Consider the following 14,742-nt stretch of genomic DNA (forward strand, 5'->3'; position numbering starts at 1 on the left):
TCAAGCTTCCGCTTCTTCAGACCTGATAGGCTACCGCAAACATCAGTCTAATGTAGACTGTGCACAACTAATCAAAATTAGGCTTGAGTTCAATGATAAGGGAAAAACCCCATCCCAAAAATAACTCATAAGATAAAAAGAACAAGGCCCAAAGGGATTTTAAGGGGTGCAGCCCAAAAAAGATTGTTCAGACCAATATATAAAAAAATAGTAGACAACTTTATGCATCATATTACATATAAAAATAGAAATCATGTGGATAAAAACAGTGTACTCGCATACACCATAATACATCACATTGAACAAGATAGCTGTATGTAATAGGCATCAAACACTGTTAGGTGCTTCTCAATGCGCTTTATGAAACAAGGTTCATTTTATCAGGAGACAAAGCAAATCTCAGGCTCATAATTGACATCTGCAAGGAAACCACGTCATTGAAGATAAATATTAAAGCAAAATACCCTCCTAAAAAGGCATATAGGTTTGGCTTGGCTTATGTATGAGTTATAAAAGGACAAATACTGAAAAAAGTTTATACTTACACAACAGCCTCAGTCTGAGGCTGTGGAACTCGGTGTAAGTGGAGCTGGTATAAGTGGGAGTTAAAAAACAGAGTTATGCCCCGTACACACGGTCGGACTTTGTTCGGACATTCCGACAACAAAATCCTAGGATTTTTTCCGACGGATGTTGGCTCAAACTTGTCTTGCATACACACGGTCACACAAAGTTGTCGGAAAATCCGATCGTTCTAAACGCGGTGACGTAAAACACGTACATCGGGACTATAAACGGGGCAGTGGCCAATAGCTTTCATCTCTTTATTTATTCTGAGCATGCGTGGCACTTTGTTCGTCGGATTTGTGTACACACGATCGGAATTTCCGACAACGGATTTTGTTGTCGGAAAATTTTATCTCCTGCTCTCCAACTTTGTGTGTCGGAAAATCCGATGGAAAATATCCGATGGAGCCCACACACGGTCGGAATTTCCGACAACATGCTCCGATCGGACATTTTCCATCGGAAAATCCGACCGTGTGTACGGGGCATTAGAGTGTACAAGTCTTGCTGTTTGTTTGCTGTTTGTTTGCTTGCTGTTTGTTTGCTTGCTGTTTGCTTGCTTGCTGTTTGCTTTCTTGCTGTTTGCTTGCTTGCTGTTTGTTTGCTTGCTGTTTGTTTGCTTGCTGTTTGTTTGCTGTTTGATTGCTTGCTGTTTGTTTGCTGTTTGATTGCTTGCTGTTTGCTTGCTGTTTGTTTGCTGGGTTGCATTTTTGGGGCTTTTCCTTTTAGTTTTTCATTTGCCTTTTGCTGTCACTTTTTAAATAGCTTTTTTTTTTTTTTTTTTCTTCTGGTTCCTTCAGTCTATCAATTAAGGGGGGTGGTTAATTGCTCACAGGTGCCTATTTAACTGGGTGTAGGACTCAGTCTGAGCGTGCTCAGTCTGAGGCTGTGGAACTCGGTGTAAGTGGAGCTGGTATAAGTGGGAGTTAAAAACCAGAGTTATAGAGTGAATAAGTCTTGCTTGTTGCTTGCTTGTTGATTGCTGGGTTTGCTGGGTTGCATTTTTGGGGCTTTTCCTTTTAGTTTTTCATTTGCCTTTTTCTGTCACTTTTTAAATAGCTTTTTTTTTTTTCTCTGGTTCCTTCAGTCTATCAATTAAGGGGGGTGGTTAATTGCTCACAGATGCCTATTTAACTGGGTGTAGGACTCAGTCTGAGCGTGCTCAGTCTGAGGCTGTGGAACTTGGTGTAAGTGGAGCTGGTATAAGTGAGAGTTAAAAAACAGAGTTTAAAACAGGAGGTTATAACAGGGGTCATAGTACCTGTGTAGTGTGAGTATCTGAGTGTTGTCTGAGTAGTGTGTGTGGATCGTTAGTACTTGTGTATTGTGTACTGTATACTTGAGTATTGCGAGTGCACGTAGGTCTGCAACTGTTCTGCGATTGCACGTAGGTCTGTGAGTACCTGTGTATTGTCTTGTTGTGTACCTGTGTATTGTCTTGAGTATTAGTGCCAGGAAGCTAGCTGTTAGGTAATTTGGACAGGGTAAAATCCCCAAATCCTCACTAAATTTAATAGGTACGATGCCCGGCGGGTGTGGAGAGGCGACTCTTTGTACATCTTGCCGCATGTATGCGTTCCTTGATCATCCGATCGAGGGCGAATACTGCTGTGCAAAATGTAAGCACATTGTTTCCCTGGAAGCCCAGGTTCTGAATCTGGGGAAGCAACTGTCAGCACTGAGAAGTCCCTCCATACTAAAGGTGAGCCAGGAACGTACACGGCAGGTGCCGGCAGGGGCCAGCACAGAGGCGGGTGGAGAAAAAGAGGTGCAGGCACTAGCAAAGAGTAGATGGGTGACAGTCAGGAGGGGTAGAGGGGGAAGTGCCAGGGAGGCCGATTCAGGACTGGAGCATCCCAATAAGTACGCTCCACTGAGTGACATTGGTGAAACCAGTCAGGGACCAGCACTGCTGGAGATGAGGGACTCTCCTAGCTGCCAGGGGAAGAACTCCTCCAGTGAGAGTGGGGGGGCAGCAAAGGGAAAAGAAAGACAGATTCTGGTGGTAGGGGACTCAATTCTTAGAAGGACAGAGAGGGCAATCTGTAACCAAGACCTGAAGCGCCGAACAGTATGTTGTCTACCGGGCGCTCGGGTTCGGCACATCACGGATCTTGTGGACAGATTACTGGGAGGGGCTGGGGAAGACCCGGCTGTCACGGTGCACGTTGGCACCAATGACAAAGTCAGAGGCAGATGGAGTGTCCTAAAGAACGATTTTAGGGACTTAGGTGCTAAATTGAGGAAAAGGACCTCCAAGGTAGTGTTCTCAGGAATACTACCGGTACATCGAGCCACACCAGAAAGGCAGAGGGAGATTAGGGAAGTAAACAAGTGGCTGAAGAGCTGGTGTAGTAAGGAGGGGTTTGGGTTCCTGGAGGACTGGGCCGACTTCTCAGTCGGTAACCGGTACTATAGAAGGAACGGACTGCACCTAAATGAGGAGGGTGCAGATCTGCTGGGAATAAAGATGGCCAAAAAGTTAGAGGGGTTTTTAAACTAGGCGATGGGGGGGAGGGTCCAGAGACAGTGATAGCCAGCGCGGAGGATATTCCAGAGGGTAGTATTGGGGGCATTAGTGGTAGGTTACCAAAGCACAAAAACACAAGGTGAGTATAGTAGCAAGTCCTAGTTGCAATCTTGAAACACCCAATACGAGGACAATATGCGACCGGTCTAAACTATGTGGCATGTTCACCAATGCCAGGAGCATGGCAGACAAGATGGGTGAACTAGAGATACTGTTGTACAAGGAGGATTTGGATTTTGTGGGAATTTCAGAGACCTGGTTCAACAGCTCTCATGATTGGCTGGCAAACATTCAAGGGTATACCCTATACCGCAAGGATAGAGAGGGTAAAAAAGGGGGAGGGGTATGCCTATATATCAAGAATAATGTACAAGTGAATGTGAGAGATGACATCACTGAGGGAGCTAGTGAGGAGGTGGAATCCTTATGGGTAGAGCTCCAAAGGGATGAAGCTAAGGGGAAAATAATACTGGGAGTATGCTATAGGCCCCCTAACCTGAGGGAGGAAGTGGAGACGGATCTCCTATCACAAATTGGATTAGCAGCAAGGATGGGAAGTGTTATCATAATGGGGGATTTTAATTATCCAGACATAGACTGGGCGGAGGGAACCGCGCATTCATTTAAGGCTCGCCAGTTCCTTAATGTCTTGCAGGACAATTTTATAGGTCAGATGGTAGACGCACCAACTAGAAATAAAACATTACTGGATCTACTGATTACCAACAATACAGACCTGATCACAGATGTGGAAATACGGGGCAATTTAGGTAACAGCGATCACAGGTCAATTAGTTTCAGTATAAATCACACAAATAGGAAACATGAAGGGAACACAAAGACACTGAATTTCAAAAGAGCCAACTTCCCTAAACTACAAACCTTGCTAAAAGGCATAAATTGGGATAAAATATTAGGAACAAAGAATATGGAGGAGAGATGGGTTTGCTTTAAGAGCATATTAAATAAGGGCATTAGCCAATGTATCCCATTGGGTAATACATTTAAAAGAGCGAACAAAAATCCTGGATGGCTTAACTCCAATGTAAAAATGCATATAAAAGCAAAGGAGAAGGCCTTCAAAAAATACAAGGTGGAGGGATCATCCTCAGCATTCAGACTTTATAAAGAATGCAATAAGAAATGTAAGGGTGCAATTAGGACGGCTAAGATAGAACATGAAAGACACATAGCGGAGGAGAGCAAAAAAAATCCCAAGAAATTCTTTAAGTATGTAAACAGAAAAAAAGGGAGGACAGACCATTTTGGCCCCATAAAGAATGAGGAAGGACATCTGGTTACAAAGGATGGGGAGATGGCAAAGGTATTGAATTTATTCTTCTCCTCAGTATTCACGAGTGAATCGGGGGGCTTCAGTAAACAAAACTGCAGTGTTTATCCTCATGACACAACACAGGAAGCACCTACATAGTTAACAGAGGATGGAATTAAAATTAGACTTGAGAAACTTAACATTAATAAATCACCGGGACCAGATGGCTTGCATCCGAGGGTACTTAGGGAACTCAGTCAGGTGATTGCCAGACCATTGTTCCTAATTTTTACAGACAGTCTATTGACTGGAATGGTACCAGCTGATTGGAGAAAAGCCAATGTAGCACCAATATTTAAAAAGGGCCCAAAAAACATCCCTAGGAATTACAGACCAGTTAGCCTAACATCAATAGTATGTAAACTCTTGGAGGGGATGATAAAGGACTACATACAAGATTTTAGTAATAAGAATTATATCATTAGCAGTAATCAGCATGGATTCATGAAGAATCGTTCTTGCCAAACCAATCTATTAACCTTCTATAAGGAGGTGAGTTGCCATCTAGATAAAGGAAGGCCCGTAGACGTGGTGTATCTGGATTTTGCAAAAGCATTTGACACAGTTCCCCATAAACGTTTACTGTACAAAATAAGGTCCGTTGGCATGGACCATAGGGTGAGTACATGGATTGAAAACTGGCTACAAGGGCGTGTTCAGAGGGTGGTGATAAATGGGGAGTACTCAGAATGGTCAGGGGTGGGTAGTGGGGTTCCCCAGGGTTCTGTGCTGAGACCAATTCTATTTAATTTGTTTATAAACGACCTGGAGGATGGGATAAACAGTTCAATTCCCTGTATTTGCAGACGATACTAAGCTAAGCAGGGCAATAACTTCTCCGCAGGATGTGGAAACCTTGCAAAAAGACCTGAACAAACTAATGGGGTGGGCGACTACATGGCAAATGAGGTTCAATGTAGAAAAATGTAAAATAATGCATTTGGGTGGCAAAAATATGAATGCAATCTATACACTGGGGGGAGAACCTCTGGGGGAATCTAGGATGGAAAAGGACCTGGGGGTCCTAGTAGATGATAGGCTCAGCAATGGCATGCAATGCCAAGCTGCTGCTAATAAAGCAAACAGAATATTGGCATGCATTAAAAGGGGGATCAACTCCAGAGATAAAACGATAATTCTCCCGCTCTACCAGACTCTGGTCCGGCCGCACCTAGAGTATGCTGTCCAGTTCTGGGCACCAGTCCTCAGGAGGGATGTACTGGAAATGGAGCGAGTACAAAGAAGGGCAACAAAGCTAATAAAGGGTCTGGAGGATCTTAGTTATGAGGAAAGGTTGCGAGCACTGAACTTATTCTCTCTGGAGAAGAGACGCTTGAGAGGGGATATGATTTCAATTTACAAATACTGTACTGGTGACCCCACAGTAGGGATAAAACTTTTTCGCAGAAGAGAGTTTAATAAGACTCGTGGCCACTCATTACAATTAGAAGAAAAGAGGTTTAACCTTAAACTACGTAGAGGGTTCTTTACTGTAAGAGCGGCAAGGATGTGGAATTCCCTTCCACAGGCGGTAGTCTCAGCGGGGAGCATTGAAAGCTTCAAGAAACTATTAGATAATCATCTGAATGACCGCAACATACAGGGATATGTAATGAAATACTGACACATAATCACACACATAGGTTGGACTTGATGGACTTGTGTCTTTTTTCAACCTCACCTACTATGTAACTATGTAACTATGTAACAAATGTGACCTCAAAAACATAATTTTTTTTAGTCAAAGCCAATTAAAAGATAAAATGCAAAACGTCCTTCCTAGAAGGGCAGGTGCAGTGGACTGGCATCGGCTGAGGCCGTACCACCCGGGAGCTGAGGGCGGGGCATGCCACCAAAGTGAGGACCCAACAGAAGGGCGGAAAGGCCAAGAGATGTCAGAATATGGAAGAAAAAACAGCCTATAGTAAAAATAAATAAGGGAGACTTTTGTATGATCTAATCAAAAGTAAGCTAAAGTGTAAAAACAATATGAGTGATAAAATACCCATCTAATGTGGACGCAGAAACTGAATGTGAAATAAGGGAACAAAATGGACAAAAAAAAAAAAAAGAAGAGAAAGTATCCAAGAATAGAGGAAAGTGATAAGAATGGGTATAAAGTCCCAATCCATATGCAACACACAAGCCCCAGAGTAAAGTGGCATGCCAGTGAAGCCAAAAGACATCACAGAATATATAGAAAAGTGCCAAATGTGAACAGTACTGTGAGAGATAGTGGAGGGGAGATAATGGCGATAAACCTCACTCCATCTAGCATAATGTGCGTCAAGTAAGGAAACCCGATCACAATAATAAAAAGAGTAACAGCCATATAGTCACCTGGGGTCCCAGTGCCAACAGTGTTACAAGCGTCCATCACATGAACAGTCAGAAGAGGAATGGATAGTCAACCCCACTCACCCCTATATAAGGATATAAGGAGCTCCCCAAGGCGGGAAAGTCAACCCACCCAGCATCATAGAGAGGCGGGAATCGCCCATCCCATAGCCACCGTCAAGGGGAAGTGTCAAGAAGCCACCTCCAATATGGCGGACAGATGGAGGACCACACATGCGTAAGATGCGACACCCAATGCGCGGACACCCCCACTCCGCCCCCAAAATGGCAGACGGCTGGAGGACTGCTCATGCAGAGCGCGACGATGCCACCACAAAGGACGCTGGAAATAACACCTGGAGCATGCGCGGAGGTGCCCAATAGGAGGAGACCCAATATACAATGCCGATGCCCCAAAGGGACATTCCAGCTCTCGAGACAGAGACAGTTGCACAACCAAAGCCACCCACGCCAGACGGAGAGACTGGGGTGAAAGAAGCAACCTAGACAAGAAAATACGCAAATATAGATCTATACGTTAGACCAGCCTTTTTCAACCAGGGTGCCTTGAGGTTTCTTCAGGGGTGCCTTGGCAAAATGCCTAAAAATTGCCCCAAAATTGTACACAAATCAGCATGTGGAAGAAGCTTTAGTTACACAAAGCCACAGGCTTTCATTGTGCCCATGGTCTGGTACAGATAAACCCAGCTCCGAGCGGCATACCATCTGCGACTTACACCAGGATATATCCATCTGGCCCAGACAATATTTTTCCAGATATGCCCACTTATATACTACTTTTATGAGTAGCCATTTGACTTTTTATGAATAAATCTTTGTTTTAATCTGCTGCACCTAGGCTGGTACCCCCATTTGTTCCCTTTTGTTTATGCAGAGATTTACATTGCTCTATGGGGAGCTGCTGCTAGCAATGTGTACCTTCACATGTGATTTTATAACCATGGACTCTGATGGGAGTCACTTTGGGCGGAGGGCTTGTGGAACCCAGCTTACCTTACAGAGGTCAGGAAACTCCTTGTTCAGCTCCCCGGCCCCTCCTATGTGCAAGTTTCCCTGTGTCTATTAGGGGCATAGGGTGACCAAGAACCCCAGTCGGGTCTGTCCTAACCAGACTTACCATACAACCAGACCAGACTCTATTTCATTTTACCCCTGTTATCCTGGGTCATATATATATTATATATATATATATATATATATATATATATATATATATATATATATATATATATATATATATATATATGTGGTTTGTGTTGAAAGAATGAAGGGGCTCTTTCACTTGGGACAGTAATATTTTTGAACAAAATCCCTCAAGGGGGATTTCTCCAGCAGCCCCTCCCTGCTGATAGGGAGTGTATATAGAGTGTATATCTGTCTGCCTGTGTTTGGATAAACAGTCCTATGTTTGTTACCACCCTACACTGATGCCTGCACAAATGACTGGGTGGGCTAAGGGATCTTGGATCATGCTGGTACCAAGGGAAGTTTACAAGGTGAACATCACAGACTCCTCTTAAGGACTTCAGAAATTTTGTCATCCAGTGTTTTTATTGTTATTTTTCTACACCATTCTCCTGCAGTATAGCAAGGTTGGGGGGGGGGGGGTCTCTGCAGTCCCACACCATAGGATGTATTTTTTTGTGGTTGGTCTAAGTACCTCCCCGCATCCCAACTTAACTGATCTCCCACTTGGAAATAGCTCTCCCGGCCCTCCCACCACAATCCCCTAAAGAAGCTCTGGCATACTAAGACAAAAAAGGTGACCATATAATTGTTCACACTCCTAAAATTTATAGCCATTAATTACTCGCTGCCACTCCTCCGTATCGGAAGTTCTGGCCGTAGCCTGTAACATATACATATATAAAAAGAGCTATCCCTTGGAAGGTCCACAGATTGGGCGTCTCTGGGATAAAAAGACAGCTACTTCTGGTCAGAAAGGGCAGTCAGAGAGATCTTATATAAAAAAAAAAAAAAGATATCAAATTTTATTTATAGTTAACACTTCAAACATTCTGGTATAAAAACACTTTGTTGCTTTCTGTTAAGGCTGATTGCCTATATATCCTCTGAAACCAAACATAAAATGATACTTCAAATGTATAAATTTACAGAAGATGTATCAATGTGACAGATGACAAGACTAAGACTGACAATACACATACGATAACAAACCAACAAATAACAACTATAGTGCAGGCGCCTGAAGTGATCCACGATTGCATAACAGTCCCGATGGCAAATCACCAGTATTACTAATTGAAACAAATATTCAAAAAAGATAATAAATCAAGGGACTGTTATGCAAGGGTGGTCCCCAGGGGTGCTAATAACCTAAGTGGACTGGATGGATTTGGTCCCATATATGGAACCATATATCTAGGGGCGGTTAGAGATGCAGTGAAGAGCAGTGATTTCTGAGACTACACAAGTCCTTTTATGTTTTCTCTCAGGTCCTCAGATATTGTTGTGTCTAAATTGCTGTCCCGTGCTTTTAATTGGAGAGTCTGGACATAAATTTCAATAGACTGAACTCGTGATTAAAGTCAAATTGGTCAGATAACAATAGGAGACAATTGCGTGCATATGGGTGGTCGGTGAAAAAGAAAGCACTGAATTAGTTCCTTTCTGTTTCCCAAGCTTTCAATGGCATATAGACTATTCAGGCTTTTCCATATATATCAACCACATTAATATATTAGAGTGCTGTAGAATGAATACTCTATTACTTATCTTGCATTGCCGCCTCTCTTCCTTGTATAGCTTCAAGTGCTTCAGGAAAAAAGCAGGCTTCTCGCCCCTTCCTTGTGTCAGCGCTGAGTGGTTGGGCGGTTGCTGGTGGGTCCGACGTCCCGGTACTTTAGCAGTTAGCTGCCCAGCTGCGCTGACTGACCAAGTGGCTGCAAGTGGATCTGGCGTCCCGACACTCAGGCGGCTAGCTGTTTGCCGCTCCACAACGCCCTGATTTGATGTCAGCTTACATTGTATGTGATTTCAGCTCAGCATATAATGTCGTTTATTGCACAGCAAATCTCCACTTCTCCACTTCTCTGCTTCTCCGCTACCATAAGATGCATCGGGGATCACTGACAAGGCGTCCTTGCACTCGACTGATGTCGACGCGTTTCGCAACGTTTGCGTTACGTAGCTTCAACTGGACGTTGAGGGAGCAGATCTACACCTCTCCTTTATAATGTCTCGGGGTGTGATCGCTCCTCCTCCTGATGTTTTTATTCAAAGATAACTAGGACAAGCTTCAATGGAAGCTTGGATGGCTGTCTTCCATTCATCTGTGGCATCTCCATGTTAACCTTATGTTTCCTAAAGGCTCCAATGCTCTTTCCTACCTACTAGTAAATTAATTTACACTTCTTTTACTGATTCTTATATTCCTAGTTATGAAGACATTAAACATGTAAACATAGATATTTAAAGTTTACTTGATGGGGAAGTTTGCTGAAGGGTTAATTAGAGAACCTAATGTATAGTGGAAGTAAGATGGACTTACTCTGGGGACCAGGGGGATGGTCAAACCAAAGGGACAGGTTAGTCCCTTGGTTAAAGTTACCATCCCACATTATTTAGGATATATGAGAGAGTGAGGGGAGTGAAAGTTTTCCGGCAGGTCTTAAGGGGAATAAAAGGACAGTGGGGAGAGGAAAAGGAAAAAAAGGGGGGGGGAGAAAGGAAAAGGGGGGGAAGGGGGAGGAGAATGGAGAGGAAAGAAGAAAGGGGAAAAAAGAAATAGGGGAGATCAAAGGAAGAACAGAGAAGGATTACATAGAGAGCAGGGTAAATATACATGTAAAACATATTACAGAGATATAACTTTAGGCTAGAGATAATTCATTGACTTAAAAATGGTTGGATATTTAATTCTGTGTTCATACCAAGAGGTGCAAGAGACCTCCAGGTATATATCCACCATTTTTCCTTTTGTAAGAGGATACGGTCAAAGTCTCCTCTTCTCTCTGGTAACTTCAAAACATAAATGCCTTTTACTTTAAAACCTTCTGTTTGGCCCTGATGGTACTGTACAAAATGTTTAGCTACTGGCCGTTCTCCTTTTTTGTCCTTCTGTTCCCCCCTCAATGTTCTCTCCCTCTCCTTTTTGATATCTCTAATATGTTCCCCTATCCTGACCTTGAGGGGCCTTTTGGTCTTCCCTATGTAGATTTTAGGACATGGGCAAGTGATCATATATACCACCTTAGAGGTGGAACAGTTTATTAGGTCCCTGATTTCATATTCTCCTTTTCCTTTAGCATCCCTAAACGTGTCTGTTCTCTCAACAAATGGGCATATTTGACATTTTGTACATGGAAACATTCCCCTACTGCGCGGGAATTCAGACGACCAGGTGGAATTTTGTTGCCTAGTGAATTCTGAGTGTATGAGTATATCCCCAAGGCTTTTTGATCTCCGGGCCACCATCTTGGGCCTGTCCCCCACTATTTTAGCTATACTTTTGTTTTTCAAAACGACATTCCAGTTTTTCTAGAACTTTGCGTACAGAGCCCCACTGTGCTCCATATGTAGTAAAAGTCTCACCGGGCCCGGTTCAGCTATTCTTGATGTTTCAGATTTTTGGTTAATGGCAAGTAGGCTTTCTCTAGTTCGTACTGCTGCTTTTTGTCTCGCCCTACGGATCTGTCGATGGGAGTACCCCCTTTCCCAGAATCTTTTATACAGTTCTTTTGATTCCCTATTTTGATCTTTGACATTGGAGCAATTTCGCTTTATTCTAATGAACTGTCCTGCGGGGATTCCATTTTTTAGCCAGGGAGGGTGGTGACTGTTGGCCCTAAGTAGCGTATTTGCCGCCGTCTGTTTACGATAAGTACATGTATTTACCCTGCCGTCTTCAAATTTGATGGTCAGGTCCAGGAAAGACAGCTTGTACTGGTAGTATGTGTAGGTTAGACGTATGTTATGTTTATTAATGTTTAGTTCAGTAACAAATTCATGAAGAGAGTCAATGTCGCCCACCCACACAACCAGTACGTCATCAAAAAGAGCGGAGCCCCAGGTCTACTGCTATCTATAGACGCAGAAAAAGCGTTTGATAGAGTAGACTAGGACTTCATGATGAGTACGCTCGAGGAAGTAGGCTGCGGGGAGAGGATGTGTAAATGGATTAGGGCATTGTATTCAAGGCCCTCGGCGAGAGTAAAAATAAATGGGACCCTCTCTGAGCCAATCGACATGCACAATGGTACAAGACAGGGGTGCCCAATCTCCCCTATGCTTTTTCTGCTGACATTAGAACCCCTCCTTTTGAAGATAAGACAAAATAGGGATATCAGTGGGGTAGTAATGGGTAACACAGAATACAAACTCGCCGCATTTGCAGATGACATCCTGTTGTACATAACCCACCCAAGGACTTCCCTCCCGAATGTTATGGCCACCCTGGTAGAATACGAAAAGTTATCGAACTTTGAAGTAAACCCAACTAAATCTGAAGCATTAGAAATAAACCACAGTAAGGAAAGTGACTACTCTTATCAAAAATATTTCCCCTTTGCGTGGGGTAAAAAAGAACTGAATTACCTGGGTGTAAAAATCACTACATCAATGGAAGCGCTATACCAAGCGAATTTTATCGCGCTATTAAATGAGGTAAAAACCGAACTAAATAGAATACATCTGGGTCAACTATCCTGGGCGGGAAGAATTAATGTATACAAAATGGTTTTACTACCAAAAATAACCTATAAAATGCAATTGCTACCAATAACATTGCCACACACATATCTTAGAAGATTACACTCAATGTTAATAAAACTTATCTGGAGGGGAAAAACAACAAGATTAAAATTTACACAATTGATTAACACTAAAGGTAAAGGGGGGTGGGGAGCACCAGACATAAGGAAATACTATGAAGCTATCTCCCTAGCCAGAGTTATTGATTGGGTTAAAAATAAAGAAAAACACTGGGTAATAATAGAAAATAAAATTAGTAATACTAAATTGGACAAGATTATATGGATCTCACCCCAACAGAGAAAATACAGCACTGAAACACATGAAATCACTAAGCATGCACTTAAGATATGGGACACCCTACACAGAAAGGAACACTGGGAATACAATTCACCCTTAATGCCACTTAAAGACTTAGAGCAGTTTGCACCAGGGAAAGAGGAATGGTTTGGCAAATGGTTACTAGAAGAAAACATACAATTAAAAGATGTAATGTGCAGGGATAGAATATGCTCATTCCAAGAGCTGCAGGATAAAAGAAATATGATAGTTATAAACCCCTGGCGCTATAATCAATTAAAACATTATATAGATTCCCTACCGCGACCAATCAGATCGGTGGATAATTTATTACCACTTGAGAAAATTTGCGTGGATAAAAAGGAGAGAGGGGGCTTCTCCCGGATATATAAAGAGCTAGTTGAACTTGGAAGGATAGATACCCCGGACTGTATAGGGAAATGGGAAAAGGAGCTAGAGAGAACTCTCACAGATACAGAAGTCTCACTGATTTTAAAAAGAGTTTCAACTACATTGATTAATAGCAAATTGTTAGAACTAAATTTCAAGTGCCTGACTAGAATGTACCTGACCCCGGATCGGGCCCATAAAATACAAAGGGATAAGTCGCAACTCTGTTGGAGGGGCTGCTCAGAATTAGGGACAATGGCCCACATTTTGTGGCTTTGCCCAGAAATGAGAATGTTCTGGGGCGAAGTGAGAAAATACATTAAAGAGATCACTAATTTAGAGGTCCCAAACGACCCCTGGATATTGTTATTTCATATGAGTGATATGCCCACTAAAACATATCTCAGAACACTATTGCCACATCTTATTGATGCAGCCAAGAGCCTAATCCCTAAGTATTGGCAAAAGAAAGAGATACCAAAGATGAGGGAATGGTTTAATAAAATGAATGAGATACAGTGTCTGGAGTATTTAAGGTTTAGTGAAGGGATAAAAATGGGGGCCTATGAAACTAAATGGAAAGAGTGGGAAAAATTTAAAGAATCCCCAAAAGCGTTTGAGATGTGGTCCGCGTAACCCAGAAATAGGGATCATCGCCCCAGGGCACGATATAGAGGTACACCCAAAGCGGGAGCAGACAGGAAGAGAGAACGGGAGGTCAGAGGAGAGGAACGCAGAGGGATGGATGGGGTACGGTCTCGGGGGAGGGGGCGAGGGGGGGGGGTATTGGTAGGAAGGAAATATTAGTAAATGTTAGAATGAATACTTACTTGTGTTGTTTGGTAATATATTGATTTGGATTCTTAAGCAAACTCAAAGCCACGATGATGTGAGGATAAGATGGGAAAGAAATTTGAATTTTAAATAATTGAAAAATCATTTCCCGGGAGAAACTTTCTAACTGAAGTGGCGAAAAAATAAATAAATAAATAAATAAAACCTTCTGTTTGGCCCTGATGGTACTGTACAAAATGTTTAGCTACTGGCCGTTCTTCTTTTTTCTCCTTCTGTTCCCCCCTCAATGTTCTCTCCCTCTCCTTTTTGATATCTCTAATATGTTGAAATATAATAAAACCAAACAATAATTGCGCTATTACACAAGAAATAATGAAAAAAGTAGCTGCTGGCATGTAACACAGTGGTGAACAATGTACAAGAAAATGGGATAAAAAACATGCAGCGCTCAAAAGGTGCGTATAAATTAATGATTTATATCTATGAGGGAGTGTTAAAGAGAAAAACTACACCCATGAAGTAAAGATCAAATGTGTAACCAAATCATAAAAAAAAAAAAAAAAAGTCCATAGGTGTATAGTGAATCATTTGTTAGTCCCAAACACACATGAGGGTTCATGGGCATAAGTGGTGTCGTGCGTCCACGTAAAGTGGGAACCGAGAAGGACTCTGTATGTAGAGACACTCTGCACGTGGGTCTTCTAATTACACAATGGACACTGTAATCGGTAGAAATGGATATCCTTACCGGAAAAGG

The 14,742-nt window shown here is 42.5% G+C and overlaps 1 protein-coding gene across 3 annotated transcripts in view; it reads right to left on the minus strand.

The window, feature by feature from the left end:
- GRAP2 (GRB2 related adaptor protein 2) overlaps positions 1 to 14,742 on the minus strand; it is a 1,312,439-nt gene that overhangs the window by 421,411 nt on the left and 876,286 nt on the right. The gene's annotated exons all lie outside the window — the stretch shown is intronic.

Source organism: Aquarana catesbeiana, linkage group LG07, assembly GCF_042186555.1.
Source record: "Aquarana catesbeiana isolate 2022-GZ linkage group LG07, ASM4218655v1, whole genome shotgun sequence".
Taxonomy (NCBI): domain Eukaryota; kingdom Metazoa; phylum Chordata; class Amphibia; order Anura; family Ranidae; genus Aquarana; species Aquarana catesbeiana.